Source organism: Pleurodeles waltl, chromosome 6, assembly GCF_031143425.1.
Source record: "Pleurodeles waltl isolate 20211129_DDA chromosome 6, aPleWal1.hap1.20221129, whole genome shotgun sequence".
Lineage (NCBI taxonomy): Eukaryota > Metazoa > Chordata > Amphibia > Caudata > Salamandridae > Pleurodeles > Pleurodeles waltl.
The window spans coordinates 296,406,258-296,420,517 of NC_090445.1; positions in this window are offsets into that span (position 1 = coordinate 296,406,258).

The following is a 14,260-nucleotide window of genomic DNA, read 5'->3' on the forward strand; positions in this document are numbered from 1 at the left end:
GTGAGTGATGTGGATTTAATCATGTTGTCATGTCGTGGCTTTGTATCTGCATGTCAGGTGGAAAGTAGTTTGCCCTAATAGGAAATAAGGGGGTCATTACAACATTGGCGGTAAAAGGTGCTTACCGCTGTGCAGAAGACCGCCAATACACCGCGGCGGCGGTATTCCGCCACAGCTATTATGACACACATCTTGGAATCCACCGAAATTCAGACACCCACACAACACCGCCACACCAAAGGTCAGTGATAAACTGGCGGAAACAAAACCTCCACCTCCACGCCAACAGAAACACGCCCATGCTATTACGACCCACGAATCCACGCGGCGGTCTTACAACCGCGGTATTCCATTGGCGGTACACACCGCTGCGCTCAAAATACACACACATCTCCAAAACACCGCCACATTGGACAATTCCAAATACACACACCTGAGACACATACAAACACCACTCCCACACACCCAACACAATATAAAACACACACCCACATCACCCACAAACCCCTACAACAAAAAAATCACGAACGAAGGCCAGAGAGAGAGCACAGAATAGACAACCCCATCACACAGAGGCACACAACATCATCACCCACACAACATCAATGCACAAAACATCACACACCACTACACTCACCACACTCATCACCACACACACCACCCCACACATCACCCACACCACCCCATGTCACGCCAAAGACACCCCCACTTCTCCGAGGAGGAGCTCAGGGTCATGGTGGAGGAAATCGTTCGGGTAGAGCCACAGCTATTTGGCTCACAGGTACAGCACACATCATTAGCCAGGAAGATGGAGTTATGGCGCAGAATAGTGGACAGGGTGAACTCCGTGGGACAGCACCCAAGAAATAGGGAGGACATCAGGAAGAGGTGGAACGACCTACGGGGGAAGGTGCGTTCAACGGTCTCCAGGCACAACATCGCGGTACAGCGGACTGGCGGCGGACCCCCACCTCCTCCCCCACAACTAACAACATGGGAGGAGCAAGTCTTGACCATCTTGCATCCTGAGGGCCTCAGAGGAGTTGGTGGAGGATGGGACACTGGTAAGTCAAATCTTAACTATCATATCCCCCACCCTACCTGCATGCTATCACGAACCCCCTCCCTCACTCCCTCCCCTATCATTACAACTCCTCACTAATGTACCCATGACACAAACCACCCATCCCAACACCAAGCCCTGCATGACACAACTAAGCATGGACACCCCTCACTAAAGCATGCCCACTGCACATACCCAGAACACCCCCCCAACCATCATCACACAAACCCACACACAGGAATGCTTGCACTGGGGTACACAAATACCCACCCATTGCACATTATTACACACACATGCAATAATCATGCTCTTATGCCCCTGCAGGAACCCGAAGGACCGTCACCACACCAGAGGGTCCAGACAACACCACTCCACCCCCAGAAGAGGCCCACAGTGACGAGAGCAGCTCTGCCCTACTGGATCCTGATGACCAGCCCGGACCATTGTGGGCCTCTGGACAGTCGGTTCCCCTTGCACAGGCACAGCCCAACACTGACCTTCCACCCTCTGGTAACACCAGCACAGCACCCACCCAGCAAGCCCAAACCTCCCTACCCAGGACAGGTCAATCAGCAGTGTGTCCACCACTACAGGGCACCCAGGATAACCCATCACCCCAACAACAACAGGGACCTGGGGGCAGTGGTAGTGGGCACACGGTCCAGGGGACGGAGGCACAGGAACACAGGGGAACTGGGAGGACTGCTGTGTGACAGGGGGTGGACAGGCCAAGGGAACCCACTCTCCACGAGGCCCTATCCTCCATCATGGGAGCATACCACCACTCCGAGGAGACGATGGCGACGGTCCTGGACAAGTTGCAGAAGACCCTGCGCCTGCAGGTCGAACTGTATTTGGGGTTCAGGGAGGAGCTCAGGACCATCAGCTCTGCCCTGGGCACCATTGTATGGGTGCTGAAGAACATACAGCAGAACTTGAGGGACACCGTGGCACTCCAAGGGGCCCCTGACACTAGCATGGACGATGAACTGCCCACCACCTCCGCCGGCGCTAGTGGACAGGACGCCCCACCACAGGACCACCACACCAGCACCCCACCCCTGCAGACGGACAACCACCACACAAGCAGTCCCTGAGATCCAGGAACAGGACAGAGCAAGATGGCAAGACCCCCGCCAGGAAATGAGACCACCGTGATTGTCCTCCCACTGTCCCACTTTGTTACCCTGTCCATATTCGAACTGCCCCAGCTCCAATTCCTATGCCCAGATGGGCAGTGCACCTGTGAGACTAATGGACTGGACTTTGCCATGGACATTCATCCACCATCCCCCATCACCATTTTACAACCCCCCTCCATTTTTGAGCACTTAAATAAACACCCTTGAAACACAAAACAATCTGGAGTCAGTCTATGATTTAGTAAATATGTATTATCAATGACAGTGTCATAATGGGTTTACCAGTGTAAGGCTAACATAACTATGTCACACATCACAAGCCCTTGAAAGATGCAAGCAGTCGACACGTAGGTAACCACACCTGTGAAACCGTAATGGAAGGGTACAACTCAGTTACCAAATAGTGATTTAAATCGAGAAACAGGATAGAGGTAGACGTGTGAAAGTGAATGTAATGTTAAACCTGAAAATGCTCTCACCTGTGTCTCACTGGAAATATTGCTGTATGACTGACTCCCTGTTGTCGTTGTCTTCTTCCTCAGCTTCATCCTCATCACTGTCAACAGGCTCCACAGACTCCACAGCTGCTACAACACCGTCATCTGGATCATCCTCCTGCAGAAAAGGCACCTGGAGTCGCAAAGCCAAATTATGGAGCATGGAGCAGGCGATGATAATCTCGCACACCTTCTTCGGTGAGTAGAATAGGGATCCACCTGTCATATGGAGGCACCTGAACCTGGCCTTCAGGAGGCCGAAGGTGCGTTCGATCACCCTCCTAGTCCACCCATGGGCCTCATTGTACCGTTCCTCTGCCCTGGTCCTGGGATTCCTCACTGGGTCAATAGCCAGGAAAGGTTGGGGTAACCAGAGTCCCCCAATAGCCATACACGTGCCTCTGGAGTTGAGCCATCATATCAGGGATGCTGCTATTCCGCAGGATGTAGGCGTCATACACTGAGCCAGGGAACATTGCATTTACCTGCGATATGTACTGGTCTGCCAAACAGACCATCTGGACATTCATGGAATGATAACTATTCCTGTTCCTGTACACCTGTTCACTCCTGTGGGGGGGGACCAGAGCTACATGGGTCCCATCAATGGCACCTATGACATTGGGGATATGTCCAAGGGCATAGAAGTCACCTTTCACTGTAGGCAAATCCTCCACCTGAGGGAAAATTATGTATCTCCTTACGTGTTTCAGCAGGGCAGCCAACACTCTGGACAACACGTTGGAAAACATAGGCTGGGACATCCCTGATGCCATGGCCACAGTAGTCTGAAAAGACCCACTTGCAAGGAAATGGAGCACTGACAGCACCTGCACGTCAGGGGGGATTCCAGTCGGATGGCGGATTGGTGACATCACGTCTGGCTCCGACTGGGTACATAGTTCCTGGATAGTGGCACGGTCAAACCGGTAGGTGACCATGACATGTCTCTCTTCCATTGTCAAAAGGTCCACCAGCGGTTGGTACACCGGAGGATTCCGCCATCTTCTCATATGTCCCAGCTGATGGTGCCTACAAAGGACAATAGCGAAGAACCAGTCATTATTCCTCCAGGTATGTACCCACAGTTACACACAAGACTACACCACTCACAAAACCCTTCCTGTATGTGTGTTGAGTGTAGGCCTAGCTATGTGTGACGTAGTAGTAAATGAAGCCATGTGGGCCCCTGAAATGGCGGCTGCCTGACCTCTAAACTGGGACAATGGGATTGTGGGGTAACTGCGCTGCCGTTGTACACCGTCGTGGTAGGCAGTCGTAGACCGCGGCGCAATGCTGCATTGGTTAACATTGGACCCTATGGGTCCCAGGAGCCAATGAACAGGTGCGCCGGCGGTGATGATGCGCACTGCTGCGGACGTCACCGCCGCGGACGTCACCGCCATTTTCTATCTGTTCAATCACTAGATACCTGACCTTCGACAGGAGAGGACCTACACTGCAAGTGCTGCTGTGACCTCGGTCTGGAAGTGACGATGGCTGCTGCGTCTGGGGAAAGGGTCCCTGCCTTCACTACACAGGAGTTGGAGAAACTGGTAGACGGGGTCCTCCACCAGTACACGCTACTCTACGGTCCTCCAGACCAACAGGTTAGTACACAGGGAGCACGTTGTATGGGCTAGGCCTGGGTGGAGAGGGCTGGTTGGAAGAGGGAAGGGGGCAGAGTTCATAGAACAATAATGCATGGGAATGAATGGGCCACATGGCCAGAGTAGGGAGGGGGCCACTCACAACGACGGTGCAGTTGGTAATGACTGTTCCTCTTCCCTTGTGCATATCATGTAGGTCAGCGCCCACCAGAAGAGGGACATCTGGCGTGCCATCGCCAAGGAGGTCCGGACCCTGGGGGCCCACCAGAGACGGGCACCCACTGCCGGAAGAGATGGGAAGACATTCGCCGCTGCAGCAAGAAGACGGCGGAGGCTCAGCTGGGGATGGTCTCCCAACGTGGGAGGGTTGCCCGTTGCACCATGACCCCCCTGATGTTCCGGATCCTGGTGGTGGCCTACCCGGAGTTGGATGGGCGCTTGAGGGCATCACAGCAGACACAAAGGGGTGAGTACAACCTCATTCTGCGGACTTTGTGTGCAGTGGAGGTGTCTGGGTGGGGGAGGTGGGCTGTGGGTGTCCCTAGGCCAGGGCAAGTTAGGTAGGCAAGGCACCTCCGTAATGTAGGCCATGTGGCACTCTACCCCACCTCGGCAGAGTGCCAAGTCGAGGTATAGTTGCCCCTGTGACATCCTTGTGCGCAGATGTCCATCATTGCCATGTAGGCCATATCCCAGAAATTGTGTGTGCAGAGGGCAGGAGTACGGCGTAATGCAGGGGGCTGCTGCGTCTGTCTTGTCCGCCAACGATAGTGGTATGCCATGCACTAAAACTCTCTTTCTTCTGTCTCCCCCCCTTTTTCTGCTCTCCCTATCCTTTTGTACATCAGCATCAACAGGCGGAGGTACAGTGGCACCGGAGCATGAGGGAGCTGCATCCCACATGGCCATGGAGGGCCACACCACGGACTCTGAATGCTCCAGTGGGACGGAGGGCAAGGGGAGCTTCACGTCGGCCACCGGATCACCAAGCAGCGACACTGACTCGTTCGCCGATGGGGGCTCCCTTGTGGTGGAGGCACTATCTGTGCCCCCCACCTCTACAAGCACCTCCCCTACCAGCCCTGCCCTCCCAGCAGCCCCTCAGCGTTCGCCCTGTGCCCGCTCACCCTGGATGGTGGGCATCACCTTCGCCCCAGGCACCTCCGGCCCTGCCCCAGTCACCCCTGCTGCCCTCAATGAGGAGGCCATTGACCTCCTCAGGTCACACACTGTTGGGCAGTCTACCATTGTGAATGCCATCCAGGGTGTAGAACGAGAGTTGCAACACAGTAATGCATTCCTGGAGGGAATTCATTCTGGTCAGGCTGTCCTTCAGCGAACCCTGCAGTCACCACACACAAGTAGCTCAAGCAAACATAGGCACCACACACACCACAGGCACTCACGCAAGCCTCACCCACATGCAGACACACCAACATCCACTGCCTCCACTGTGTCCACCTTCTCCTCTTCTCCCTCCTCCCTCCCAGTCTCGTCTACACACACACCTGCATGCACCACATCTACAGGCACTATGAATCGCACCAGGACACCCAGCACCACAAGCCGCTCATCTGCACTCACCACCTCTACTGCCATTTACACGTCCCCTGTGTCCTCTCCCAGTGTGTCTGTGACGCCCCCTCCCAAAGTACACAAACGCCGGCAATCACTCACCCAACATCCATCCACTTCACGACAGCCTCCAGTACCTGCACCCAAAACAGCTAAAGTGACACCTCCGACAACCACCTCCTCTTCCTCCACTCCCAGACCCCCTCCAGCTACCAATCCCAGTGTTCGTCAGAAACTGTCTCTCTGTAAAATTGACCTTTTTGCCCCCACCCCCCTCCAATTCATCAGTCCAATTGTAGTGCCTCAGCCAAAAAGCCTCCAATATCAGTGGTGCCTGTTCAATGTTTGTGGAGTGCACCAGCCACCAGGGCAGGCAGTAGGACTCGGAGCCAAGGCACTGGCAGCCCACCCCCTGTAAAGGCTCTAAAATTGGAGAGTGGAGGACGGGACCGTGTTAAGACTCCTGGTGGGAAAACAACTGACATGGGTTCCAAAGGGATTGGAGAGTCAGCTGTGACTCCACCAAAGGTGGGGAAGGGCCAGAGGAAGTCTGCCCAGCCTGTTGTGAGTGTCACGGCGGAGAAGTGCGCCATCATTTCCGGCAGTCGAGACACAACCTCCAGCACCGTCGTCACTGGTCCAGAGACCACCACCAGAGTCACAGCCCAGGAGGGCCCAAGTATCGTCACTGGTCCAGAGACGCCAGAGTCACAGCCCAGGAGGGCCCAAGTATCGTCACTGGTCCTGAGACCACCGCCAGAGTCACAGCCCAGGAGGGCCCAAGTATCGTCACTGGTCAGGAGAGCACCGCCAGAGTCACAGCCCAGGAGGGCCCAAGTATCGTCACTGGTCAGGAGACCACCGCCAGAGTCACAGCCCAGGAGGGCCCAAGTATCGTAACTGGTCCGGAGACCACCGCCAGAGTCACAGCCCAGGAGGGTCCACGTATCGTCACTGGTCCGGAGACCACCGCCAGAGTCCCAGCCCAGGAGGGCCCAAGTATCGTCACTGGTCCGGAGACCACTGCCAGAGTCACAGCCCAGGAGGGCACAAGTATCGTCACTGGTCCAGAGACCACCGCGAGAGTCACAGCCCTGGAGGGCCCAAGTATTGTCACTGGTCAGGAGACCACCGCCAGAGTCACAGCCCAGGAGGGCACAAGTATAGTCACTGGTCCAGAGACCACCACCAGAGTCACAGCCTTGGAGGGCCCAAGTATCGTCACTGGTCAGGAGACCACCGCACACCGCCGGAGTCAGTGCCCTGAAGGGCCCCGGCTGCCACAGCCCCGCTGGGCAATGATGGAACGTCATGCCACACATCAATGCCCAGTGTAGAGAACGTCATGCCACACACCAATGTCCGTATTAGAACCGCCATGGCAAAGCACCGCTGAACAGGGCAAAGACCGCCATGTCGAAGCACCACTGAACAGGGCAAAGACCGCCATGGCAAAGCACCGCTGAACAGGGCAAAGACCGCCATGTCAAAGCACCGCTGAACAGGGCAAAGACCGCCATGTCAAAGCACCGCTGAACAGAACAAAGACCGCCATGTCAAAGCACCGCTGAACAGGGCAAAGACCGCCATGGCAAAGCACCGCTGAACAGGGAAAAGACCGCCATGGCAAAGCACCGTTGAACAGGGCAAAGACCGCCATGTCAAAGCACCGCTGAACAGGGCAAAGACCGCCATCGCAAAGCACCGCTGAACAGGGCAAAGACCGCCATGGCAAAGCACCGCTGAACAGGGCAAAGACTGCCATGTCAAAGCACCGCTGAACAGGGCAAAGACCGCCATGTCAAAGCACCACTGAACAGGGCAAGCACCGGGTAGGAATGAATGGACCGCCACATCAGGCATCCTTATCCCATGTGCAGCTGGGAAAGTGACAGGACACGACCTTTCACGGGGAGACTCATCCAGTCTGGGCACCAGTCCCCCCCAGTACCAGTAGAGACATGCATCTACTTGAGAGACTGTGGCTTTGCACTCCCCAGGATGGCACAGTGGGCAAACCACCCACTGTAGAGACTTGAGAGACTGTGGCTTTGCACTCCCCAGGATGGTACAGTGGGCAACCCACCCACTGTAGAGACTTGAGAGACTGTGGCTTTGCACTCCCCAGGATGGTACAGTGGGCAAACCACCCACTGTAGAGACTTGAGAGACTGTGGCTTTGCACTCCCCAGGATGGTACAGGGGACAAACCACCCACTGTAGAGACTTGAGAGACTGTGGCTTTGCACTCCCCAGGATACATCAATGGGCATGGAGCCCCGTTGTGGATCTGGCTTTGCAGTAATCCGGCTGAGGTGCCTCCCTTCCCTTCCCCCTGAGGTGCCTGTAGTATTTCTATCTGATGCCCCGGCAGTGTTCTCTCCGATTGTGGTTAGGTATCGTTTGTGGGCCTCGCCCATGCATTTTTGGACTGTTGGTGCACGGACATTGTTATGTACATATCTGCACTACTTCTCGTATTGTATATAATTATGACTGATTTTCAAATATATATCTGTATATTTTTGTATGACATGTATATTGGCAGATTACAATGTTTGACCGAATTTCGCATTGTCTTTTCATTCTTCCGGGGGGATTGTGGGTTGTTACTGTGATTTTTGTGAATGCATTGGTGTGTATGTTGGAATATGCGAGGGTGGGGGTGGGGGTGTTTGGTGGGTGTCCCCCTAACTTTTGCCTCCTCCTGCCCCTGTATCGTAGGTGCAGTACTCACCGTTGTCTTCGGCACCTACGTAGCTGTTGGTCGTAGAGGAGTTGAAACACAAGGACAGGGAGTACTTGAAGTTCCGGCTCCATGGAGTCCTTGTTCCTCGTGGGATGTGTTCAGGTGAGCGTTTTCCCATAGCAAAAGCTGTTTCCGCTGTGTTTTTATCCACGGTGAATCCGCCCCGGAAAAGGTGGCGGATTGGCGGGTTGTAATACTGTGGGCGGTACATTGTCTCCCGCCTGTCTGTTGGCGTTGACCGCTGCGCTGCTTGTCTGTACCGCCGTGGCGGGCGGTGTGTTAAAGTGGCTGTCTTTGTTGGCGGTTTCCGCCAGGGTCATAATTCCCTTGTTTTGTCCGCCGGCCTGTTTGCGGTATTTCTGCAGCTTTAACACCGTCCGCCAGGGTTGTAATGACCACCAAAGTGTCTGTCTCTTGTTTAGTTGTTGTAACACTGCTCTCTGTGATTGTCAGTGGATGTCTTATGTGTGCTTGGTAGTGCTTTACGTGCATGTTTCGTGTGATGTGTTCATATGATGATGACCGCAGCTTAGCCTGTAGGATTTGGTACATGTATTGGTATAGCTGTTCCCCATACATGGATTCCATGATTCTGATGGCACCTGAATGGGACTGTCACATGTCGTGTCTTCATCAAGGATAGTATCAATTGTGTATCATATATACAGAAGGTTCAGCTAGCCATGTGATGGCAATGGCACGTGCTGTGTCGTTATTGATTAGAGTTGTCTTTATGTGCATGGAACATGACTCATGGACATGGACTGTACAGGTGCTGATTGGTGTCTTCACTCAACTGCTGTTCCTAATGGTGCTAGGAGAAGAGGGAGATATGACCAAGATTAGGACAGATTTTCAACTTTAGCAAGGGCATGTTGTGCATGCTGACTTAGATTTACTGGTGAATTGATGGATGGCTCAAGTTGTGGTACCTTGCATAGAATGTGATGTCAGTGAGAGAGATGACATGAAGGAGTATATAGAAGTAAAACGTTGTGACATGATGTGGGATCTGTGATTTTCCAAATGATATTGTTTTAGACCTGGCATCCTTGGCGTAGTCTCCCCTGTCTTTTTTGCCTCTGCTCCCTATGTGCTAGTCTTTGTTTTTGCTGGTTTTGGTACTCTGGGTACTTTACCACTGCTGACCAATGCTAAAGTGCAATTATTCCCTATGTAAATTGCATGTGTAATTGGCTTATCCATGATTGGCATACTTGATTTACTAGTAAGTCCCGAGTAATGTGCACTAGAGATGCCCAGGGCCTGTGAATCAAATGCTACTAGTAGGCCTGCAGCGCTGATTGTGCCACCCACATAGGTAGCCCTGTAAACGTCAGGGATCCTTATCCCATGTGCAGCTGGGACAGTGACAGGACACGACCTTTCACGGGGAGACTCATCCAGTCTGGGCACCAGTCCCCCCCAGTACCAGTAGAGACATGCATCTACTTGAGAGACTGTGGCTTTGCACTCCCCAGGATGGCACAGTGGGCAAACCACCCACTGTAGAGACTTGAGAGACTGTGGCTTAGCACTCCCCAGGATGGTACAGTGGGCAACCCACCCACTGTAGAGACTTGAGAGACTGTGGCTTTGCACTCCCCAGGATGGTACAGTGGGCAAACCACCCACTGTAGAGACTTGAGAGACTGTGGCTTTGCACTCCCCAGGATGGTACAGTGGGCAAACCACCCACTGTAGAGACTTGAGAGACTGTGGCTGTGCACTCCCCAGGATGGTACAGTGGGCAAACCACCCACTGTAGAGACTTGAGAGACTGTGGCTTTGCACTCCCCAGGATACATCAATGGGCATGGAGCCCAGTCGTGGATCTGGCTTTGCAGTAATCCGGCTGAGGTGCCCCCCCTTCCCTTCCCCCTGATGTGCCTGTAGTATTTCTATCTGATTCCCCGGCAGTGTTCTCTCCGATTGTGGTCAGGTATCGTTTGTGGGCCTCGCCCATGCATTTTTGGGCTGTTGGTCCCTGTAAACGTGGCTCAGACCTGCCACTGCAGTGTCTGTTATGCAGTTTTAAACTGCCAATTCGAGCTGGCAAGTGTACCAACTTGTCAGCCCAAACCTTTCATCTTAATACATGTAAGGCACTGCTAAGGTAGGCCCTAGGTAGCCCCATGGGCAGGGTGCAGTGTAATACTGTTCAGCTTTCACTGTTTTCACTGTTACAAGGTCCATCTCACTCACACAGGGACAGCCTTTAAATTACTTTTAAGTGCAGTTTCCCTTTGGGAGCAGATAGAGATGTGGAGTTTGGGGTCTCTGAACCCACAATTTAAAAATACATATTTTGGTAACATTGGTTTTTAGGTTGTCAGTTTGAAAATTTCACTTTTAGAAAGTGGGCATTTTCTTGTTTAAACCATTCTGTGACTCTGCCTGCGTGTGTATTCCCTGTCTGGGACAGACTGAAAGTTGGTCTGTTTTTGAATCTCCACTAGGCAGTGACGACAAAGGAAGCTGGGGTGTAGCCTCCATTTCATGATGGGTCACCTGGGCTAGATTGGAGGGAAGAGCTGACACTTACACCTGAATGGGCTGTGCATGCCCTCACACAATGCAGTCTCCAACCCCCTGGTGTGTGTTTGGGGCCAGGCCTGGGAAAGGCAGGATCAACAGAGACTTTCCTTTGATGTTTGCCTACTTAAAAGGCAGAAAGGGGTATAAGTAGTGGACTCTAAACCCCAGATTTTCAGATTACTTCTGGAATCAAGCAGAACCTCTGTCAAGGAGAAGAGCTGAAGAGCTAGAGGAGGACTATTACCCCTGACTGCTTTGCTGGGTTGGGCTGCAGAAAGCTGCTTCTGCCTTAAAGAGGACAAAGACTGGACTTTGTGGTATATTCCTGCTTGTGAAGTGTCTCCAAGGGCTTGGACTGAGCTTGCCTCCTGTTTTGAAGTCTTAGGGCCATCAAAGACTTCCTCTACCAGCACCTGGACTCTCTTCTGAGATTCCTAACCTGCTAAGTAGTGCCCTATCCAGTCCCTGGGCCTTTGAATGGTGAAGCTGGTGGAACCAAATTTGAAATCCACGCATAGAAGGAGTGTGGGAAAGTTTTGACACACCACCTGCAATTCGGCTGTAAAAATGATGTGTCACCTGCACCATAGCTGGGAAATCGATGCATCATCTGCACAGCGGCTGGAAAAATGATGCAACACCCACTTGCAGCAGCTGAAATTGATGCAAACCCCACGCATCATGGATTCTTGTCCTCCTGCAGCCGGATTTTGCACGCAACATCGCTGGGTGTCAAAATCGACGTGAACCTTCCTAGACTCGAGGTGCCCGTCCGAAATCGACACATCAATCTCTCGCGGGAGAGAAAAATGACACATTGCCTACCCAATCGGAGAAGAAACGACCCACAGCCTCATTTGCGAGTAAGGATTCCACTCATCTCTGACTTTTCCAATGTGCGCTCACTCGTGCAGCTTTATTTTTCACACAAACCAGGTACTTTGTGTAACAACAATGCATCCATTTTTTTCTATGGAGTAAGACACTTTTATTTGAATAATTCATAACTTTGCTTGTGTATGTTTGAGTTTTGTCATTTTGGTCTTGTTTGATTTAGATAAATATTGGCTAGTATTCTAAACTGATGTGGTGTCAATTTTGTAGTGTTTTCACTGTATTACTGTGTGTTGAGGTACAAATACTTTACACAGTGCCTTTGAGATAAGCCTGACTGTTTGTGCCAAGCTATCAAGGGGGTGAGCAGGAGTTGTCTCAGGAGTGTAACTCCCTTACCCTGATTAGAGTGAGGGTCCCTCCTTGGATAGAGTGCAAACTGACTACCGACCAGCTACCCCATTTCTAACAGATTGCCTAGCCAGAAGATGTATACCTACTGTTGTGCATGTTATCTGTGTATGTGAAGAATGTGATGACCCTCTCTCTCCCTCTCCCTCTCCCTCCCTCTCTCTCTGCTGGTATGCATCAGCATCTGCAGGTGAAGGAGACATGACACAGGCAAGTGGGGATGCTGCCGGCCACGGGACTCAGAATGCTGATACCACGGACAGTGAGGGAGACCCAGTGGCCCATAGGCCTGGGGAGACGGGATCTTCCACTTCATCATCATCAGAAGCCTCCTTCAGTGGATACTCCCTGGCAGTCGCTGACCCTTCTGGGACCATCCCAGTACCATCTTTGTCTGCCACCACCCTTTCTACCACCGCCCTCCCTGTAGCTCCCACCCAGTTGTCCGTGCCTGCTCACCCGGGAGGGAGGGCACCTCCTTCGCTGCAAGCAGCTCTGCCCCTGTCATCCCTGCTGCGCTCAGTGAGGAGGCTTTTGACCTCTTGAGGTTGATCTCTGTGGGTAGGTCGACCATTGTGAATGCCATCCAGGGGCTGGCAACTCAAGTCCAACAGAGTAATGCGTTCCTGAAGGGCATTCACGGTGCACTGGCTGTCCTACAGAGATCCTTAGAGGCTCTGGCCTCCACAATGATGGCAGCGAGTCACCCTTTGACTTCCATCCCCTCTCCACCTTCCTCTTCCCAATCCCAAACCCTCTTCCCCGACCTAGCCAAAGCACACAGACAGACAAGCATGCATCCACCTCAACATCCAAGGGTAGCGATGATAAACACAAGCACCACAAGCCCCACCACAAGCATACACACAAACAGCACCCACCTGCAGACACAGCAAAAACAACCAAAAACACCACTACCTATGGAAGTTACATGGCAGTCACGAGTCAAGTTGTGGCACTCCCATGTGCCATGTGTGCATGTTGCACATATGTGCTTGGACTGGCCTTTGGCTTCAATATTTTAACATTTCATAATGTATATATGTATTATATATATATATATATATATATATGGACCAACCTTTTGTTGGGTAGAAAGTTACATCTTTGATCTGCCTTACATTTCTTAGGGCTAGTTTTGTCTTGACTGCTTTTGTTTGTGTGTATGTACGGTTTGTGTATGTGGTGGTTGTGCTACCAGTTGTGTCTGGACAGCATGTGTGGTTGTGTGCTTAGCATTTGTCCTGCAGTGATGGGTGTTTATTGTGTGATAGGCATGTGTATGTTGGAGACATGTTACACCAATATTGTTCAACCAGAGCAGTGAGCCAAATACTCAAACTGCACCTCCCCCTTGTCCCAAATATTACTGTATGGCGTGCTCCCAGACCAGGCGCACACTGCTCCCAGATTGCAACCAATAATGGTCCAATATTTGTAAATTGCAATTGGACGTGAACAGACAAAGTTCATATAGGAAGTAATCATCCAAATGTGTAGCTCCAATGGGATCTTTTATTCTCTTCAATCTAACAGACAACAGCAGAGAGGCCGCGCTGGGGCACTGGAGCACTGGAGTTGAAGCAGGGAGTAAGCTAAAACAGAACTCGGGACTTAGCTGTGGCTGAAAGTTTTAACAGGGGGTTCCCGTTGCATTAGCCGGGAATGGCTGCTAGCTTTACTTGCTGCTGGCTTACAGCTTATCCAGTCCAGATCACGGTCGCGACAGTCTCGTTTGAAAGCCCGGGAGAATGTCTGCGTGCCTAGGTGATTGAATGCATGCATGTTTGAGGGAAAGAAGGGGAAACGCCGGACAAACACCAGACAAACGCCTGAGAGCA